A 19,105-nucleotide genomic window follows, 5' to 3' on the forward strand; every position below is an offset into this window, starting at 1 on the left:
GGAAAAGGAAAAAGAAAAAGAAGAAGAGAAAGAAAAAGCAGTTTAGTTTTTCTAAAAGAATCCAGGCTTTAAAGCCAGTTCTAGACTTGTAGGACAGCCATTTTCCACTTTACTCCACTCTAACCCCATACTGCTCTGACAACTCTATCTTAGTTGTATATCAGTGAAGCAAGCATAAGATAGTGTGAGCTTCTGTTAATGTAAATAAGTGATTTAGATGAAAGTGTTTTTTGTAAGAGCAATCAGAAAAGATTATTTTGTAAAAACTGAATTTTAATTGTTTTAATTGTATTCTTCTACGGCTACTGTCACTTGATTTTATGCCCTCAGCCCCTTTTATTTTTATTTCTTGTCTCCTGAACTCACCACTTCTAGCTTGAATCATCAAATCAGCTAACATTTCAATTAGCTGCCTCTCATTTCTTATTCCTTTTGTTATCATTTGCCCAAAAATAATCCATCAATTCTCACATTTTACTTCCATAATGTACTTTCAACATAATCTCGCTTGGAACTGAACTTGTGCTATGATCTTTCAAAAAAAATTCCTTTTCTCTGTTGGCCTCCAACCCTATGCTTTGCCCTTTCCAAGATGTACAACTTGACAGTATCATATCTGCAGTATTTCATTTTTTCTACTGAGATTATTATCTAGGACTTTACTTTATATTGTTCGCTTTTCATCTTTCTTTTCACCTTTAGTATTTGCCTCTGGTAAGACCACAAACATTACTTTAATCTTCCATCTCTAAGTTTTCATTTTCTAAAGTGATTTTTTTCATTTGCATATTTTGTCAAAATTTTGTTTGTAAAATAGCTGCATTTCTGTTTCTAACCAAGTGCTGTTTTTGCCCTCTTTCCTGCCTGTTCTGCAGCTTCCTGCCTTTTATTCTTCTACAGGAGAACTCATCCACTCACACAGTTCTTTCCCCTCTCTAAAAGACAGACAGTCAGTCTGTCAAATAGCTTTTGACATAAGTTAGATCAGCCTGAAGATGATCTCAGTGACCTCTCTGCATCCCAGAGGAACTACTGCATTGGGTACAGATCAGGGCAATAATTACGTATTTTGCCCTATATTATCTGCCTGGTCATTACGCCTCCCTGGCTTTCCATGCATACAAATAAGTAGCAAGTGGCAGTGTAGGGCACAAAACCACTGTAACTAGGATGGTAGACGTGCTTCTAAGACTGACATTTTCTCACCATTTTGAGCACATAAATACAACTAATAAGAACTTGATCTTATTCTTTCAGGAAACCAGCAGAGTGAAAACATACATATAATTCAGATTTTCTGTATGAATCACAGATTTTTCACAACAGGGTACTCCGTTAGGTGTAGACAGAAGAAAATACTTATATCAAAAAAGTCATTGATAATTGAATCTAATATTGAGGGATTCTCCATGCTTTAGAACTTCCTCATATGAGGAAGAGGAGAAAGAATGAAAGATGCACAATAACACTAATTGATAGAGTAAATTCTCAGCTACAAAACACTATTTTTCAACATAATCACTACCATTCGCTGTACATTCTTCCAGCAATGAACAAATGCAGGCATGCTATGCTTGAAAGAAATCTGCACCAGTGGAGGTGTCATGCTATTTCACAGCTGCTATGGCAGCATTGTTGCTTGAAAAATGTTGTCCGGGGAGTCTGTCTTTGATTGTTCCAAACAGATAGAAGCCAGAAGCACCGTATCCAGACTATATGGTGGGTGTGGTAGGACATTCCAACCAGGGCTAGCAGAGTGGTCCACAGTCCTCAAACTGGTATGAGACCTTGTGTTGCAAGAGAACAGCTATCTCCTTCTCTGGCCTGATTCTCAAAATCAGTTTGTGTCACAGTGCAATGCTCTGAGCTGATGGTTTGTCCAGATTCCAGGAAATCCGGAAGGATCACCCTTTCCTATTCCAAAAGACAATGTATATCACTTTACCCAGTGAGGACTGTGTCTTGAACTTTTTCTTCAGTGGGTAATTCACAGGTCACCACTCCGTGGACTGCTGTTTTGACTTCGGCTCATAGTGGTGACATCATGTCTTGTCACCAGTAATGATATAATCCAGGAAATTGTCACCTTCATCTTCTTATACTTGTTCATTGGGTCCTGATAAACATGTATACAGTGTTCCTTCAGTTTCTGTGTGAGCCTTTGTGGAACTCATCTGGCACAAACATTGCAATATTCTAGCATTGCCACCATTTTTCCCAAAACACTGAAGCCAATATTCAGCTCTATACACAGTTCCCTGATTACAATCCACCAATTCACATGGATGAGCTGATCAAGACAATCTGCTTATTGACCTCCAGAGTGCAAAGAAGAATGCTTTCTATTCACTGGAATCAGAAACAATAAAACAATTAACATACTGGTGTAGAAATAAGAACAAATTTGGCATAAGAAAAGGTAATTGTTTTTACCAGAATTATCCGTAATTATTTTTTCCATAAGTTGCAGAGTAAGTGCCTTTTTAAGATGGACTAAAATGAAAAGAGATCTTTTGCTTGGGTGTTTGTTTTTGTTGTTGTTGTTGTTTGTTTGTTTCCTTCAGTTAAATTAGAAAATTCAGATGTGATGCAACTTTTCTTCTTCTGAGAAGCTGGGATGAGCTTGTTTTAGAGTCAGGCTCAAACAGTGAGTGAAATAAGAAAGCTACTACGCAACTTCCATTGTGTGAATAACTTCTACCATTTGTCTCAATGAACTTGGCATGAACTTGAAATACACAGAGCAGTACAATATAACAATAAAAGAAACCTATAGAGAAATGAACACAGCAAAGCCACTTAAAGATCACCAGAAAGCCATGTGCTAATCTGTTGTGTACTCACTTACAGATGCAACTCAAGATTGGCAACAGTCTAAATTGGGATGGGATCAGGCAAATGGTTATAGAATCAAACCATTATCTGTAAAGTTTCCACATGCATTTTGTATATGTTTCTTACTCATTAATTGAATAATAAAGCCTGAAATCATGCAGGAGCCACCTTAGCTTTTGGCTGTGAAAAACATGTGCTCTGCTGCAGAAATTCTAATTGCTTCTTGTTTAACAATTGCAGGAAACAAATCCTATGAAACACTAGAAATAATATAAAAATGGAGCATCACTGTCAAGCTATCAAAAAGAAATCAAACTTTCAATACATAGGTAATAATGCTACAATCTACAAAGGTGCTATATTATTTTCAAGACAATATGTTGTAAACCCACTATTATTTCAGAACAAAGAATCTTTAAAAAGACAACCTTTCATCAGAAGTCTTGGTAAACTTACTTCGATGAACTTAATAAAATTGGACCCGACTCTGCTTTTAAATCTCATAAAATTGCCTACTTCTTGACATTTCTTGTATTGGTTCATTTCTCCCTATGGAAATACACCAAAGATAAAAAGAGAAAAATCTTGAAATCTTTTTCCTGCTTTTGATAAGATAATTTCTTTAGATAATATTTAACTTGCAGTAACTCTGCAAGCCATGTAGAACAGGATATTTTTAAATGCTCTTCTTTTTCCGTACTCCAAACTGTTGTTGGAATAAATAGAAAGCAATTGAAGTATCAGCTATATGATAGAGAACTCAATTTACTGCTTTCTTGCCAGGTAATCTATACATCCAGGAAGTACAGTGAGGCCTCTGTACCTTTTATAAGAAATATTTCAAAGTGAGGTCTTTGAAGATTTTAAAGTTCTGTTTCCTTTTTAATGGATTATTAATCTTTTATTTTTAAATAAAGATAAATTCACTTGATATGAATGGTGGCTTTTGTTTCTTGATAAAATAGCATTTCTCCATTCTATAAAATACACAGAAAGTACAATTTTCTTTTCTTTTCAAAACAACTTTTCCACTGAAGTTCCTGTGAATAAGCTAATCATAATATTTCTCATAGTCTTATAAATTCTATTACTTTTTTTTCTGCTTGTCACATCTCACATGAATTGAAAATTATTTAGTTTTAAGGTCTTACAAATGATCATGCATACCACAAAACAACTTATTTTGTAAGTATTTTTTTCAGATAACATTATGAAACTATTGAGATTGTGTACAATTCCCTGCTAAACTGAAAAAGAATTAGTATTCTGCTAAAAATAAAAATGGCATTTAACAGAGAGAAGATTTACCTTTGGGTAGTTTAAAATCTCTCTAAATTATAAGTTGTTTTATTTTATGACAAACTATTCTTCTTTGCTGCTTCTTTCTGTCCTTTTAACCTTGCTTACCGTTCTTTATTTCTGCAAATGTATACTATTCTTTAGATTTCTGTAAAAGGAAGGAGGAAAGGAGATTAGACCATCTCTATGTAGAGAATTCACTTCAGTGCTCTTTATTGTTAAGAATGTAACCCGATTCTTAACTAAAATATTTGATCCGCTTTTTTTCCATCTGAAGTTCCTTTTCAAATTATTGATAAAACTTGGTCAGAGGAAAGGCATTTCTTTATGAACTGCGGAAATCAACTGGGTGCATGTTTTAGAATAAAGCCAAATCTGGAACCTGTTTCAGGTTTAATATCTTTCACTGAAATCCAATTCAAAGAGCTCATAAATGGAGATTTTGTTCTGTGAGGCTGTAGTTGTACTCACTACTTCAGTCCCAAATCCTTATATCACCCTCACTCTGCTTTAGTTTGTACAACGCTGCTGCAGTCAAGTAGTGGAATATTATGAGCTCCCTAGCACTGCTGATGTAGGTTTACACGTGTGCGAGGTAGCTCTGTGGTACTTTATGTGATCTTAGTTTAGATGCCACTCATGAGGAAGATTTCCTGTGTATTTGCTTTTATGCCTAATCTCTGTGTTAAAAAAAAATATATATACGTATATATATATATATATAGCAAATAGGTGTAATATGTTTTCTTGCATACATTTTCAAGCAAAACAAAATCCTTTGTTGTAATCATTCTCCTCGGTACTGATAAAATTCCAAAGTATACGTGCTGTATTGTATGTATTTCACAGGCTACAACTGGATCAGATTGTTGTAAGTGATATGTACATACGTTCCTCCTCCTTGCAAACAAACCTTTTGTCCACAACCTGGAATCAGTGTAAAAAAATTTCTCTAATTTCATTGTTTCAGATCTAATCTTTAGTGAACCCACTAAATCAACAAGATCACAATATCTTCCTTAAATAACAGTATGTTTAATTTTTATGCTTTCATTTCTTTTCTTACTTGGCAGCTTAAAGTCTTCTGCTTATGTTGCTTGGATTATGCAGCAAGACAGCAGAAGGAATGGTCAACCTCCTTTGACCCATACACTGTCCATCTTGAACTTCAGATAGAATCTACCATTAACACTTGCAAAGAAATATTCATAAAAGTGCTTATCCTTGTGAAATACATAGCCAGAATGACTGCCTTGGGGTGGATAACATTTTTTCCTAAAAAGTCATGTTGCTTCTGGGCATGAGAATCAGTAGAGTCTGCCTGGATACTGTGCTATTATGAAGTTTCAAAAAGTCTCCAGGAGATCTCTGAGTGCAAAAACTCTGATGAAATCATCCAGCTCTAATTACCAGAGAAATAGGGCCAGAGGCTGCTGGTGCAGAAAACAGCAGCTGCCCCTGTTTGCTTTGCTTGTGCCTATGTCCTGTAAAACCATGCTGTCTCCTATTTCCGTGATGATTTGATTCTTGAGCACTGCCTGTGCTGCGTCTGTGGAAACAAAAGTTACAATGTCTTACCTTCTTTGAAGAGCATTCTCTGTTCTTTAGGGGGATATGGTGAGCTGTTCTCTGACCACATATTTTTCTTTATTTGGCTGCTGATGCTGGCTAACATTCTGTCGGGATGGCTGAAAAAGCCTGGACCTACCTTTGTGGGTGGACAGCAGCCTGCTGCTGCTGCTGAGACCTGGCTAGTTTTCACTGACTGCACTACATGGCCAGCCTCCTTCAAGTATGTGTGTCACCAGAGATCTGATCCTCTGTGTCTTTGTGTTTAATTTTTAAAGAAAAGACAGAACCATCCTGTCCCCAAAGGCTATATTTGTCTTTGGATGTTTTATCCATAGCACTGTGGGTATAGAGATGTGTTAGAACCATACATAAATCTCATATGAAATGCTAGTGAATACCTTTAAAAATTAGGGATCAGCTCCATCTGAATTTCAAGATAATTCTTTTAAAAATAATTTTAGAATAATAAATGTAGAGAGACACTTATTTTCTGCCCAATATTTATAACACTTGTTGACATCCAGGTCATACTATCCAGCATTTCCTTGCAACTATAAAGCTAGGAACTCTCAAATATTTAAAATAAAAATAGAGATATCTTTTCCAGTTGTTTCCAAATTTATTCTTTTCACATACTTGTTTTCCAAGGATCTACTTCTCTTGATAATCCCTGAAATATTGTTCACCACCAGCTAAATCATGGAGTTTTGCCCTGTTGCCAAATAAAAAACTAGGCTACAGTCAAAATCTATGAGATTTTGATAGATATGAGATCTAGGGGATGAATAATGTGGATAGATTACATGTTATGGTCTATAGCCAAATCAGAGCATCGCACAGAGGTTGCTTTGTGTTCCCTGATCTCACGCAGACCAGGTCCCCTCTGACTTGACTGTCACTGTCCATCACTTAGTGCTATCAAAATATCAAAAGGACTGTTATGGTGTCCACTCCATTCACTCCTATTTTCTCTTTGCTTCCTGTGGAGTGCAGGGGCTCGTGTTTGTTCTGCACCCGTGGGATAACTGCACTTGCAGCAGTGTTTTTGGAGGTGGTAGACAGCCATGCTGAAGAAAATAATGAGGCTCATTAATGTTCAGATGCAGTCCATAAGTTTTGGGAAATGCACATCATCTCCATGCCCAGCACACCTGCATCTTCTATTCCACTTCAAGAAGCAGATATTCCATTGCCATTGAACTCATACAGCAAAATGATATAATTACATAGGGAAAAAAAAGAAATCTCTGAGATACAAGTCAATGAAAAGAGGCATATTTTTGGCCAGAGAATGGGCAGAAAGGTGTGGAACAGAGAGAGATTGAAATAATAATGGATTTTCTCAGAATGAAATAATTGTCTCATTTTCCCCGTAAATATATCAAATATATTTTTAAGTCTTTTGTCTGAGAACTGAGACCACTCCAAGGGAATAACAAAATACCATCGGTCATCTGTGCTTTCCTGCAGAACCGTGGTATTTCAGGGACAGGTCTTTTGTTAGGCTTGTGACGACAGTCTTATTTGGCCTAGATGCATAAAATAGTAGAGATGCCAAGATAATTTGCTGTCTTAATTTGATATCATACATACACCAGATTTGTAAGAAAAGTTCAAAGAGAATTAAGGTGTAACAGCAGAGAAAAAAGATGAACCATGCTGGTATGATACGGATGCACTGTCAGGGCAGAATCAGCAAGTCTGTTTTCAGATTGTCTATGGCAGAAAGTTCCTTTTTTCTTTTTTAAATCCAGAAAGACAAAATCCAGCATTCAACTTGTGCACAAGCAACAAGCTGCTGCCTGTAGAAGTAAAGAATCACTTTTTTTTTTTCCTAGATAATTCCAGTTAATCACAACTTCTGAATAGAGAGATTTCCACTGGGGAAAAAAAGGTTCAAAAGATTATTTTAAGAAAATATATAATGTTAATATATGAAAAACTAAAATTACATGCATTTGCAACAGTACTTTAAGTGCTGAAGAAGTAACATTGAAAAGAATATTCTCTAACTTCCCAATTTCCTTTTTTTTTCCTTTTGTATGTACTTTTTTCCTTGTTTCTGCTCATTCATTAGTCTGGATGGCATGTAGGAAAAAGGCTGAATGTGCTGGAAGGCTTCTCTCCATCTTCTGCATGCATACAGTGTGATTTCGTGGACTGTATGTGACAGTTCTGCACCCCTGATGGTTGAAAACTCTGGACAGTGGGGCTTGCTGTGACATTTTACCTGGGTAGGATTTTCTCCATATACCTTTCCAGCTCTTGCACTGTCCTTGCATGGTTCAGTCTTGTCTCCAGACCTGTTTTGTATGGATCCCTGCACATTTGACTAAGTTCAGCTATGTCTCAGACCTGCTGTTCTCAAACTTCACCTTGTTCCTAAAATACTTAGCAGGGATTTTGACACTGTGGGCAGTGAGCTGAAATTTCTAATGCAAATTGATCAAGATAACGAAGTTTTAGATTTCTGGGATACTTCCGTAGTCATCGTATTCATTTAATTCTTCCACCTCAAATTGCCATGAAGTGTCATCATATAGGAACTAAGAAATGCAATTAAATATAAATAATAAATGATTTTTTCAGTACAAAGCTTGCAATTGAATAGTGCATTCTATAATGAGAAAAGCATACAGCCATACATATGGGAAGAAATAAAAGTACATCAAGACAAATAGAGCAAAATTACATTATTTTCCCTTCTTTCCTTCCTTCCCCTTCCTCTACAGTACTCTGTATCTGGAAGTTGTTTATATCAGAAAATTATAAGAGGATAAGATATGACCTCCACTTCATAAACATTTTAATGTCTGTAGATACTGTGTCACATTCACAGTTCACATCATACTAACCATTTTTACTACACTGTTTTACATCTTGTTACAGATAGGTTCTGCAGATGAGTATTCAGACTTTATGCCACTAAGAGACCACGCAGACTTGTTTAGATTGAATTAGGCTAGATTTAAGTCACTCTCCTGTGTCTTTATTTGGACAACTGGGCTCTTGCAGCATAATTCACACTGCAGTTTGTTAAAGACTCCATGTGCAAACAACTGAGAGAGTGATATCACAAATATAATAAACTTAAGTTATAGAAAGAGAAGAGTTGGCAAAAAAGTTCAGTTTTTTTTCCTCTCAAAATTGTTTTTTGCAGGTTGGCATACTGATGTCACGTTGAATCTACTACATTGAGACTGTCAGAATACTATCACAAAAGGAGTGAAGTGCTACAATAACTTTAATGGAATTCTAACTTTGTTGCTTAATTAAGGCCTTTTTCATATCAACAGAACTAATTAATTCTGCAGATTAATTGCACATTGCAGTATCTGTCTCAGGATCAGATCTGCAGCTGGTAACGTCTAATTTGGGACTATCACCATTGTTTTTGGCTGGGGAGAATTCCTTGACGGTATGACAGTATAAATGTTTGCCAAATGCTTTTCATATTATAAATAGCACGTATGTAGGCAACTTGTGCAAAAATGTGATATATGTTGAGTAAACGTAAAAAAAAAAGGACTTCATTGAGGAGTGATGTGGCAGATCCATCTAATGTTGTATGATGCACCTTGAATCTGTTAAGTTGTGGATATTCTTTAACAGTCTCCTCCTGGAGTATGCTGTTGCATACTCCATCAGCAGTAATAGCTGAGCAAAAGATAAACTTGGAAATCATGAAAGGTGAATCTGTTTTGCATGTTGAGAAGGAAAAAAGAATCAAACTCGTGGAAACAGAGTTAACATCTTGTAAGAGTAACTGGTGAGCCAAATTAAGTATGCTCAAAAATATGGTGTTTCAATACCAGAAGGAAAAAAATAAAATAAAATAAAATAAAATAAAATAAAATAAAATAAAATAAAATAAAGGAAATCTTATCTTTCCCATATTAATATGCTATATATACATTTTTCTTAGCTTATCTCCAATAATAAGGCTCTAATTATTGGTTGAAAGAAATCTATCATTATTTATAGTAAGATCATTATTTATAGTAAGAGCAGTTCTCTAGCTGGTAATCAGACTCAGCCTTTCCCAAGTTATACTAACATTAATCTTGCAGTTACAATACAAATGCAGAGAGAGAATTAAGCTTATTATTTCTCCATGTCATCCTCTTCCTCCAGCACATGTCAAATTTACATGGCGACTTTGAGTCCAGCCGAGCTGTTCCTTCACAGGCAGTTCCAGCACTGTGGGCTATGATAACTGCATACTAGAGGCACTTCCAGCAGAATCAAGTTTCAGAAGACTCCATTAGAGTCAAAAGCTGTGATAGAAACATGAGACGAAGTTGTGAATCCCATCATGGGCTGGGTGCTGAATTGAGTTGAATTGCTGTGGTGGGCTAGATCTACTCTTCTGAGTCAGGCACCTGAGCTCTAATGAGATCTATGAATTGGAAGGTGCAATTGAGGCCTGTATGCTGTGTTTATGTGGAAGCAGATTAGCACAGGAAGGACTGGGTTACTCCGTGCTCTGAGAATAGCTGAGCAAACAGTGAGCAGCCTCGGTCCCCTCTAATAATAACTATGGATTTAAATAAAAATAATAAAAATAAAAAGAGAAACCTGTCTATCACTGGGTTCTTTTTCTTCTAGTTTTTGAGCCCTGAGGTTTGAACCCCATTAGTGTATTCTAGCTTTTGACTAGAATCATTTTTTTTTCCCCTCTGATCATGCAGAATTCCTCTCCCTGTCTCCCCATGGTGCAACAATTACAGTACAGTCAGGAGTTGATAATAACAACTGATTCATGTGCATTCAAACAAAGTAGTAGTAATGGGACTCTAAGAGGAACTCGTGTTGTGGGAAGAAAACAGAAGCAGAGATTCTGGGGCTGATTCTTAAACGATTGCTGGAGAAAATGTTGAAGGAGATATCCGTCTCAGATGTGAGTTTACATAAAAATGTCTGGGTTCTGTAGTCACTGAAAAGAGTTGAATGTTTATGGGGTTGATTTAAAGCATCAGAATTGAGTGCATAAAGCCAAACTGTGTGAATATCCCTGAGAAGCAATGGAGGGAAGTGACATAGGATTGTCTATATTTTCACTAGGAGACATCAGACTACTCATTTGAACTGCAATTTAAAAGTATTACATGATCAATTTTATATTCTGCTAGTGAAATAGTAACAAGGACAGTTTAACAAAGGAAAGAGCAGTATTAAGAGTCTGGTCTGATCCTTTCCTTTCTGACCTTCCTGAACACATCACAATTTTTTTTTTCCTTTGTTATTTGAAGATGTGACAAAGATCTTAGCCAACAAAATTAAAGGCAAATGTAAGTAATAGAAGAGGGCTTAGCTATCATCCAGGTGGCACCTTGAGATGCAGGGCTGGGCAAGGGGTAACATGGTTCTTTCAAGGAACGTTATTCTTCCCAGGGAAATACGGAGGTTCAGCGATTTCTTATTCACAATTCCAACAGTCTCTCTTTGTTTCTTCTGTCACTTGCAGCATTTGCATTATATCTAAAGTCAGCTGAAAACTGTTTTTCATGATTTATAAAAGCAGTACTCAGCTGAGAAAATCTCTAAGCTCATAAACATCACGTATCTCTTCCTTGTCTTTTCTCTTCCTTGTTATTCTACAATAACTTGGAACTGTTACCGTTCTGTTTACACCCTGTTAGTGTCTGTTGTTTTGAAACTAACACCTTGCACCTGTATTTTTTTGAAGCAGTTTGCTGCAGTCCATTAACTTTCTTAGTACACTTTGATCTCAACTTAATTGCTTCTGCAAGACCTTGCTTATAATGAAATCACTGCTTCTGAGCACAGAGCATCGCTACATTAAGAAAGATCAGTTTGCTTGGTTTTCATGTACATTAGTATATTATGGAGGATTAAATACCACATGGAGCTGACATATGTGGAGCTGATCCTGAAGCAACCTTGAAGTCCCTGTTCCAAGCTCGAGACACTGCATGAAGCCATTGCTCTCAAGAGAGTCCCAAGAGCAAACAAAGATGATACTTGAATGTTCAATGATAAACAAGGGATGAGATAGTGGTTAGCTTCTGTATTTGCAAGTAAAAAGCAGGCTTGGGCAGCTGACTTATGCACTTTCAGATAAGGTGTTAATTGCATGAAGAACTTGCGAGCCTGGAATGCTAGAAGCTCAGAGCTGTGGGCAGGGTGACATTGTGCTTAAACGGATAATGCAAAATTGCAAGGAAATTAAAGGAAGAAAAGCTGAAGTTATTAATTCCATCTTACACTATTTAAAGGAAGAAAAAATGAATATGGTTTTTGCATGGTGTTATGCAATGGATATTAGAAGTTTTAACTAAAACCACATACTTCTAAAAATACTTTCTTATGTGTTCTCTTTTATGTTATTTTTCTACCTAACAATTAATGCTGATACTTTATCAGTTCCTGAAAACCATTATCTATAACATTTCTATAAGTAGCTGCTCCTTTTACTGCTAAGTAATGACTAAACCATAGTAAAAATTTACATCTACTGTTTAGAAATGTGTATATATATATATATAAAAATAATATTTTATGTATGTATAGACTTGTAAAAGTGAAAAACAGAACAAAAGCAACAACAGGCAGTAAGAAAAATGTATGTGTATTATGACTCCTCATGGGTCACATAATTTAGATGCATCAGCAGAAAACAGTTAAGTATAAACAGTTCTGCTGAAAAATAGAGTTTATCATTCCCTGTCTTCAATGATAAAGCATCTAATAGTAAATAACCGTACTTCATATCTTGATGTGATGGACAAAAGAAAGAATTCATCTTTGGAAGTTGGTTGCCCAAAAAGTGATTTTGACTTGATTGCATTCAGTGTGAGGAAAAGGAAGAAGGTTCAAGTAGCAATATATGTCACCTTTTCAAATTGAAAGTCTTCTAGGAAGAGAAAATGAAAGGATCAGTTGAAAATAAGTACTTAGAATTAACAGTGTGAATGAAAAGTAATGACTATATGAGATGAATTTATAAGACAATCAAAAATTATGAATACATAAAGAAGAGTAGGTAACACTATGTTTTGACCACTAAAGAGAGAAATGAAGGCAGAACACGGATATTAATTTAGAAGAAAAAAAAAGCAAGTGTTACAGATGGGTAACAAAGAAAATAGATTGCCATAAATACAAGAGAATTTTAGTGTGGATAACTGAAAAATCTAAGACAGTAAAAAGAGATCCGAAGTGTCTTTAGAGAGATAAAGAGACAGATAAAAAGTTTTCAAATATTGGAGGAAGACCTATAGAACAACAAAAAAAGATATTCTAGGAGAAAAAAAAAAACAACCACATCCTATACATAGGAGAAAAAAAAAAAAAACAACCACATCCTATACACATTGGGATTCTATTTGTTAATAGTTATGATAAACATATTAATACACAGGCAACTCAGAAAAATTCAAAGTTATTTCTGCTTTCACTTGGAAACAGTATAGGCATTTTTATTATCTAAGAATATACTCTAATATGTTTAGTAAGAACTTTCCAGTCAGTTAATAGATGTTAAACAACATACGTCAGTAGGTTTGAATAACTTTTATTCAAGAGTTTTGGCTGAGGAAAACAATTGTTCACTGATGTTAATTTTTAATAAACCTGGAAAGAGCAAAGAAATGTCAGAAGATTGGGTGAGTGCTGCTGTGCCAATATTAACAAATGGCAAGCGGTTCTGTTCAAGTAACTTGAGCCAGTTAGAAAGAACTGCTTTGGGAATCTATTGGTCAGAAATTAAAGGACAGCTCACAGGTGATTAAAGGAAAATAATTTTTCCAGGCTGGCCTAGTCTCTGAGCAATAGCTCCTGCTATTACACCATGTAAAACAAAATATATTCTGTATTCAACAAATCCCAGATGGTAAATGGTTTCTGAGCTAGATAGCAGGTGGTTCTGAAAATAGGATTACAAAAATACGGATTTTCTGGAGAGAATGGGAGCACCATTTCTATTTATCAGCATTTTCATTGATGATGTGGTTGTGACTAAAATCACTGGTGGGAACAATCAAGCACAGTGTGGTCTGCTTCACTTAATAAGTGAAGGCAGCTCTGACATTTTATACTGCTGAATGAAAGGTGCACTTTGAAAGCAAGCAGCATCTGCAAAATAAGGGGTAGCACCCTAGTCAACAGAGTCCTAGAAGAAGATATCAAGTGTCAGACAGAGTTTCAGATTTCTTTGGTTAGAAGAAGGCTGTGCTATCCTTAAAGGTAGATATTATAGGAATTTGGTGTTGATCTTTGCATTCACAATGGTGAGGAAAGACTAAAATAAATAATTTGGTGTGGGGTCCTTTCAAAAAAAGATACTGGAAATCCAGAAGACTGTTCAACAGTGAGTGTTTTGAAGATCCTCAATAACAGAATTGTTTGGTTTATCAAAGGGAACATCACAAAGGGACTTGATTACAGCATTACAAGTACTTGCATGGGGAACAGAGACTGTGTGCTAAAGGTCCTTCATCTACCAGAGGAAGGCAGATGAAGAGTTTGGGGTAGGCAATTGGAGCCAAGAGGATTCAAATGAGAAATTAGCTGTAACATTTTGCCAGTGAGGCTATTCAATCATCACACAAATTGCAAAGGGAGACTGCAGAACGTGCATCTCTGGCACGCTTGGGTGAAGACTAAGTGTCTTTTGGAAGATATGCTTTGGATCAACACAAAGAACAGTTCAGTCAAACAGACCTCAATGTAGGAGAGAGCAGATGAATTGCCAGAGCTTGTGATACTCACGTGTCACACTGGTGTGGTCTGATGAGAACTTCCAGCTGAAAGCTTAGGGGAATTATCATAGAACCATAGAATCACAGAATGGCTTGAGTTGGAAGGACCTTCAAGTCTATCCAGTTCCAGCTGCCCTGACATGAGCATGTTGCCACCCACCAGCTCAGACTGCCCAGGGCCCCAACTAACCTGTCCTTGAACAGGGATGGGGTGCCGTCAGCTTCTCTCAGCAGCTGTGCCAGGGTCTCACACCCCTCGGAGGAAAGAAATGGTCAAAAGTGGTCAACAAAAAAGAGTGAGTCAGTAATGATAACAGCAATAGAAACAGCAATCATACTCACAGCTGCAATCACAATTGCAGTAGAAAGGAATATACTTTTGATTTTTTATGTTGTATCTGAAAACAGAAAAAAACAAATGCTGTTAAAGTGAGATTGCCTAGAAAAGCAGATTATCCTATGGGGGAAAGAAAGTAAGGTGTGGGGCCTCTGAAATTCTCTGTATTCAAGCACTATAGAGAGATGACTTCTGTTTCAGCAGGGCTTTCCTGCAGTGAGATGAGGAGACAGCTGGCTAGATGCTTCCTTACCTCCTTGCCTTCCATATCCTTCCACCTTACATTGTGGTGCTGCTGGGAAGGGATAAGCAGCATCTGAAGACATCTCCGCCTCTCTTGTTCCCCACATTCAGCATTTCTGCAGAGCAACAGCATCTGAGCCACTCTAGAAGGAATGCTTCCTTGGATGGGAGATTGGTCAAAGAGACGCAAGCCCATTACTGCCTGTCATTTGAGAAAAACATAATTGGCTATGGCATTGCATCTTAATAAAAAATGTTGTCCTTGTAGAACATCTATGGTCAGGTTTCACGAAGATTTAAAGTATGCTAATTGTAACCTTATGTACATCTCCTTCTCCTTGACCTGATTGCCACCTTTCATTTAATTAGCTTCCACAGGGGATTATTTTATCCTGAATAAAATTCTCAGGAGAAAAGCATTTTTAAACGAACTTACTTAGGGACTGCAGTTGCCTCCTCCCATGGCTTCTAGAGTGAGGCAGCACCCTCTGAGGTCTCTGCACTGTACAGTGCCTGCTGCCATTTTTCTTGCTTCCCAGCAGGGAGACACAAACTCCAAACTCTCTCCAGTATGCTTAAAATCAATGTGCCAGGAAGTTCTTCACTTGGTTTAGAAGAATTTGGTTGCATATTTTCATGATCATTGTGTAATTATTCTAATTCACTGTACATTACAGTATCACAGGGTTGTAGGTTTGGCTTTTCCAATGGAAAAGGGGTTGTATCAGATGTTTAAAGGACTGATTAGCCTTTGCTAAGCACATTAATTTGCCTTTGCAGGTGTTTTTTTTTAATCTCAGATGTGGAAGAAGATATATTTCTTAAAAGAAAAAAAAAATATTTTTTCTCATGATTTACAAAAATATTATCATACTTAGTATGTACCACTTTTCCTGGTTTTGGTTTAACTTTTCTGTTCCATAGCTGAGGAAAAACACTTGACCTCTTTGCATTCCATGTAATATTGTAAAAAAAAAAAAGCAATATTCATGTTGAACATTTTTCAAATGTTCTTTTTTTTTAAAGGTTTTTGTGTGTGAGTGTGTGTGTGTGTGTGTGTGTGCACCTTTCTTTTGATTGTTGCAGCAAAACAAAAAAAAAAAAAAAAAAGCTACACAAAACAACTGTAGATATGCAAGAAACCTTCTCAGATTAACTCGATAAAGTCATGGTGAAAATGGTTTTCATGCATCCTTCAAGGCATTAGGATACTGATTCTGGATCCTATACCAGGCTAGAAGTGTTGGCAAAGTTATCAGTCCCAGAACTGGTTGCTGATGGTTCCCCCCCACTGAACTACTTGCACACCTGGAGTCAGGTTGTGCAGGAGACTTTGCAGCACGAGACTTTGAGAGGAGCAGCTCTATGCTCTATGGGTCACGAGCCGTCAGTCCTGCGTGACTGCCATGCGCTCGCTCAAGCATCAGAGCTGCCTTTGGCATTTTCTCTTTGTTTTCTACTTCTTTCCCTCACATGATGGCATTTACTTTTCCCTGCAACCACAGTTGTTTCAGATGTCTGTAGAAATTCACAAGGGAGATCATGGTTAATTTCTTTTTGTCCATTTGTTTGTTTTCCCCAGTTTGATATCCCAGCGCCCTGGCACGGTCACTTTGCAAAAGGAAATTGCAAGAAACAACTCTCCTGGGCATAATGGGGGAACACCAGCAAAACCAGCAGCATCCCAGACATGCACATCATTGGCAGTCCTACCTCTGAGAGCTGGGAGTGCGTCTTGGTGAATCTCTGCATGCCGTGCAGTGAGAATGATGTTCATGGCATTACAGAATGGAAGAGTGGCAGCCAGCATTTCCTCCTTCTAAAGTGAGCTTTTGCAGCCCAAACTCCTGTAAAGGGCTGCATGCAGAAGTGCAAGGAAAAGTCCAAGTGGACACGCTTGTGGGTCTGAGGTGAAGACGCACATGTGATCCTTGACTGTTTTATACTGCGAGCTCTCTCTGAGCAGAAATGAATGCTGTCATGTTGGTGAACACCCTATCCTGGGTTAATATGCAAGTTTATTTCATCCATGACAAATGCCTGGTCATTCTTATTACTGAAGCTTTTTATACTTACCTTTGCTTTTTATACTTGTGGAGCATGGTCTGTAACAGCAGTCCTACTGTACTTTAGGTACAAAACACAAATACTCATCCCTAATTTTCACTCTTGTTTTGAATAAATGTTGGTTTTGGAACAGAACAAAAAGATGTTGGTTCTCATTTTGCTCTGCTTCTGCTCTAGGAAACCCACAGGCACTCCCAAGCAGTGTGATGCTGGGCACACACACTGGGGCCTCTTCAGGAATACATGAGAAGAAATGTCCCATCTTCACATCTCACCCATTTCATGCCGCGATAAATATGAATACTCTCAACAGGAGAACAATGTCTGCATCAAACTATTAAACTTTTATTGCCTGTGAAAACCAGGTAAAAAAAATTAACTTCCTTTCATGCAACAATAAAGCAAATTAAGGAACTTAAATCGTTTGCATCACCTCTGGTGATATCTGCTAAGCATTTTCTGATCATTCTTAGAAAGCAAAATAGAAGGCAAACTCACCATGAATAGAAACAATAATAGCCAGTAGCATAGGTTGTATGTTGTTTGAATGGAAAGTAATTTATCACTTCTGAAATAAAAGCTGTTTATACTCATGTTTCACTTTCTGTAGCAATCTTTACAATTTATCTGTAAAAAAGTAAAGCACTGTACAGTCATTAGCATATGAATGCCTGACACACCAAATTGGCTGTAAAATAACAGAAGGACATTTGCTATTGGTGTATGCACACAGACAAAGCAGTCATTTTAGAAAAAAATTGGGGAAAAAAAAAAAAGGGGGATGGTGAGGTGCTTAACCCATTGCCTGTCTCCCTGGTTTCACACTGCCACATTGATGGGGCTGGAAACCCCCAAAAAGCACCAGCACTCAGGTTAAATGCCGGCACAAAGATCGTTTGTGACAGATGTGTGCTGGGACAAGAATACTTGGTATGGGATGAGCAATTCTGTGTGTCCTCACCCAAGGCACGGGGGATGCACAGGAACGGCACATCGCCATGGTATGGTTTTATTTCACAGGCCTTGGGTCAGATGTATGAAACTATTTCTCAAAGAGGCTGCATACATAATTGAGGCCCGATAAAAGGCTCTCAGTTGAAGTTGCTAGGCTACATTCATTTCAAAAGCAGAGCCATTTGTTATCAAATTTAAATTAACTCTCTCAGCACTGAGCTCAGAGTGCACAGAGCAGTCAGTCAGCACTGGTGCCTGGTAACAATTATCGCATAACCAGAGCAACATCACTTCACAGAGAATGGGAATCTTGAGCGTATTTAGGCCCATTAAGTGGTTAATCTTAAAAATAAAAATAAAAAATCATTAATTCCTGAGAGATATCTTTGCACCTAGTTGTGTATTAGGAATCACAGTTCTCGTTATTTTCTCTCCACCTTTTATTCCTCTTCAAAAAAAAAAAATAAAAAAAAATCATGATTTCTGCTTTAATTTGGAAATAAATAAGTAAGTCAATATTTGCCACTGATTTCTTGCACGCACACCACCATGTCTAACATCAATATTTTTTTCCTATAACAAGATTTCAGCAGTTTCAACACCGGATAAGGCAACAAGGAAAATATTTGTACAGCCTACAGTGGCTGGGGCTGGTCCCACAGCCATGCTCCATCAGGCAGAGTATTACAGCTCCAAAAGTAGAAGAGTTGGTTTGGCAACTTCTGAGCCCTCCAGCCAAAGGCAACTGATGGCTTGCAGTGCAGATTCTGAACACTGGCAAAGTAAATATAGAGTAGGGAAAAGAAAAAACAAACAAAACTACCTTGCCATCTGCTCATAGATATGACTGTGAAGAAAAAAAAAAAAAAAACAAAAACAAATACTACATTTATCAAGTAAATTATTCATTGTGAATGATTTGTTCTGTCTAGCCTTAAAATAGGTTTATACAAGCTAATCAGCGAAGAAACACCAACAGTTAAACCCAGCAGAACATGCCAGCCAAGGGCATGGTTTGTACACACCTGAAAAGATCATTACATTGTGCAAGAAACAGAAGGTGTTGTTAGTTCCA

The 19,105-nt window shown here is 37.1% G+C and overlaps 1 long non-coding RNA gene across 1 annotated transcript in view; it reads left to right on the forward strand.

The window, feature by feature from the left end:
• The window catches only part of LOC104915267, an 86,836-nt gene extending 68,501 nt beyond the window's left edge, over positions 1–18,335 (forward strand). Inside the window, exon 3 of the long non-coding RNA XR_796306.2 lies at positions 16,592–18,335. This is a non-coding gene — a long non-coding RNA (uncharacterized LOC104915267). The remainder of the gene's footprint in view (positions 1–16,591) is intronic.
• The last annotated feature ends 770 nt before the right edge of the window (positions 18,336–19,105 follow it).

Source organism: Meleagris gallopavo, chromosome Z, assembly GCF_000146605.3.
Source record: "Meleagris gallopavo isolate NT-WF06-2002-E0010 breed Aviagen turkey brand Nicholas breeding stock chromosome Z, Turkey_5.1, whole genome shotgun sequence".
Taxonomy (NCBI): domain Eukaryota; kingdom Metazoa; phylum Chordata; class Aves; order Galliformes; family Phasianidae; genus Meleagris; species Meleagris gallopavo.